Source organism: Hibiscus syriacus, unplaced genomic scaffold (assembly GCF_006381635.1).
Source record: "Hibiscus syriacus cultivar Baekdansim isolate YM2019G1 unplaced genomic scaffold, ASM638163v2 tig00112488_pilon, whole genome shotgun sequence".
Taxonomy (NCBI): domain Eukaryota; kingdom Viridiplantae; phylum Streptophyta; class Magnoliopsida; order Malvales; family Malvaceae; genus Hibiscus; species Hibiscus syriacus.
In genome coordinates, this window is record NW_024063342.1 from 489046 (window position 1) to 492795 (window position 3750).

Sequence of the window (3750 nt, forward strand, 5' to 3'; positions counted from 1 at the left end):
TGGCTCTGGGTGAGGTGATGGCTCTCGAAGTGGAGGAAGTGGAGGCTGCTCATCATTCGTGCCATCAAGAAAACGCTGACTAGCTTGCCACCAATCAGTGGCAAGCTCAGCCTCCGTGGGTGTCAGTCTCATTAATGGAATGTTGGCCTCCTAAAAATATAAAACTCAAACAAAGTTAAACGTCTACTATAATAACTTGTTATATATGATAATATTTGTGTTAACTTACATTATTTATTGTCGCATATGGTATTATGTCTTCCCAATCCAACAGACGTTTCATCTTCCAGGAAATAGCCCTAGGAATATCATTTGAAGTTTTTATTGCATATGTCTTCATGGCGGGAAAGGTCTCGAATATCCAAATCTACAAACAATATAATAACAAATATTAGTAATTGTTAAATAATTAATTATAATTTTGAAAACATTATATAGAAATTCTTACCTTAAAGGCCCAAACAAAGCCTGACAAAGTGTATTTCGACCCATCGCCCTGTAAACTTTTGCGGTCATCAAAGGTAGACGACAACTTAGTCCAGGTAGCTTTCCATATATACGAACCCCACGAAAACAGATTCCATGCATTTAGGTCCTCTACCAATAATATTAGCTCCTGAGGAATAGGTTGTCTGGCCTCTCTGCCTAAAAAGCCGGCATACAAAAGTAGTAGAAGGCATACTCGGACAACATCGACGTCATTCATCCGAGTAAAACTATCTTTCTTATTAAACAATTTCTTCATGTTGTTGACGTGTAAGTTCGGCTTCTCTATTGACTCATCAGGAAAAACCCTGGATAACCATGATGGGCGGGTGATATGACGAGTGTACCGGCCTACATCATCGTGTCTGAATCGTAGACCAGTGATTAAGCAGAACTCCTTCCGCCCAAAACAAGTATACGCCGGTGGAAAATGAAACCATATCTCTTCCTCACCACGTTGTATACTGTTGGGTAGATCGCTAGTCATGGTCTGAAGCCACAAATGGGTCAAATTAGCATCTCCACCCGGATGCTATACTCTCAGCCATGGCCCGAAGCAGGTTTCCTCAAACAATTTTCTTTGTGCAGGTGAAAGCTTCAAAGCAATTGTAGTGGCTAGGCTAACTTTATTCCTTAATGTCAATGAAGCCGAAAAAAAATTCTACAAAAACAATAAACATACCAAGTTAGATATACCAAAAACTACACTGTGAAGATATACCAAAAACAATAAACATAAATAGTAGTTTATTCTTGAAACTAAAATTTGCAACACTGTTTTGTCTTTTGGTTGAAATGAAAATCGCAACGAGATAATGAGAATCGCAACGCGGAAATGACTATCGCAACGAGAGAATCGCAACGCGAAATGAAAATCGCAACGAGAGAATCGCAACGCGAAATGAAAATCGCAATGCGATTTTGGTTTCGTGTTACGATTTTTATTTCGCGTTGCGATTTTCTCGTTGCGATAGTTATTTCCGCGTTGCGATTTTCATTCTCGAAACTATTCTTCTTCTGCATTACTTCAACCAAAAGACAAAACCAAGACAAATACTAACTTCACAGGCTAAACAGTTTAGCAGTATTGGCAGCAATCGAATGAATTTAATAAGAAATCTAAGTGAAGTGGTTAATCTATTATTGAAATTACCAGTAAACTTATCATAAATCTCAATATGAAAAACCTAAAATAATGCAAAAATTTCAACAAAAAAAAAAAAAAAACTAACCCTCGGAGGTTGATTTTCCATTTCTGAATGATTGTGAGGGATTTTTTACTGTGAATGGTTGTGAGGGATTTCGTCGGCGATGGGGACGGAAATCTTCGGAGATGGGGACGGATTTCGCCGTAGAGAGTGAGAGATGGAGATGGGACTGAGTGTTGTGATTTTAGGTTTGAGGTTATGAGTTGCGATTACTGTGGACAGTTCAGTTTCCGATTTATTAAGAAAAAATTCGTGTTTGGAATTTGAAAAAAAAATATGCATTAATACGAATGGCGCTATGTAAATCGCATTGCGATAGTAAGATTCGCATTGCGATTTACGTATTCGCATTGCGATTTTCCTAATTCGCATTGCGATTTACTTAATCGCGTTGCGATTTACGTATTCGCATTGCGAATTATGAAAATCGCAACGCGAATACGTAAATCGCAATGCGAATTAGGAAAATTGCATTGCGATAGTCAGAATCGTATTGCAATAGTCAGAATCGCATTGCGATTTTCCAAATTCGCATTGCGATTTACTTATTCGCATTGCAAATTGGGAAAATCGCAACGCGAAATTGGAAAATCGCATTGCGATAGTCATAATCGCGTTGCGAATCTGGAAACTGATTTGCGATAATGGAGATCGCGTTGCGAATTAGCGATCGCATTGCGATTTTGTTGGTCATTTTGGCAAATCCAGAAAAGGTTGGTTAAAATCGTATATTATATGAGATTTTTGGTCACTGAGGTTATTTTCTCTTTCAGAAATTGTAGTGACAAAAAATATTTTAATATAATTTAATAATCGTTTATGTATTTTATAAAAAAAACTTGATTAAAATTATAAACATAAAATCTTAACCTGTCTAAAACATATTTAACGTCTAATTACGTTCTCCCCGATCTCAAAGAATACTGATAATTAAAGTAATCATGAACATAATTAGCGATAGTAGCTTCTAAACATTTTTTAATTTTTTGATTAATTTTAATTAATTTTTAATTATAAACACCCGTTTTGTCCGGGTTTTAAAAAATATTATTTATTTATTTATTATTATTAGTATTATTATTTAGTATTATTACTAATAATATTTTTATTATTTTGCAGAGCCCATTTCCAACAAAATACCCATTCAAACTACCCACCCCTATTTCACTAAACCCAGTACCACATGCGTATAACCTCAAATAATTCACAGAGCAATTTGGGGGGTAGCGGGGGCCACGCACATACCTTCTCTCTTTGATTATAAAAGGTATGTGCTTGTAATATAAAAAGGGGATTATTCTTCTCTCTGGAAAAAAAAATACTCTGGGCAAAGCCAAGCAAAATGGTTTCTTCAATGGAGATTAAAACCCTGGCAACATCACCCTTGGCACTTTTTCCTTTGACAAAATCTTTTTCTTCACCCGGGCCCACACGAAAGACGGTTCCGACAGCTTGGCGACTCTGCTGGGAAAATGTAAGTGAGTTAGGTCGAAATTAATTTTTGATCGTTTTTTTATGCAAAAATGGTAAATTTAAATTTAAATTTATTTATTCGATTTCAATTATTTGTCTTTGATTATTTTTTAAAAATAAATAGTTGTACTAACATTTTTTTCCAATGATTTCAGATTTTTGAAAAGTTTTTCATCTCAAACTCTATACCCGAGCTCCGAACCCTTTTAAGTGGGGGTGAAAGCGACGCCTTCGTGTGAATTTATTCACCGTGCGGGCCTAGCAAGTAACATTCGGGATTCATATACCTTATGTCTTCGTGTGAATTTATTCACCGTGCGGACATAAGGGAATGTATCATCTCGAGTTTAACTTAGTACAAATGAGCTTGTAATGGGCTTAGGACTAAGGGTCTGGCAAGCCCAAGGGGCACCAGCTAGGAGAATTCGAGTACCGTTTTTTAGAACCTAAACCAGGAGACTACATGAATTAGAGCCCACCCCAAAACCTCATTTCAAAACCTAGGATGCTTGAATTATTTCACTTTACTTGTTGTTCAAAGCATGCGAACTAGACAAATATGTGGTTAGGATTTGTTTGAATT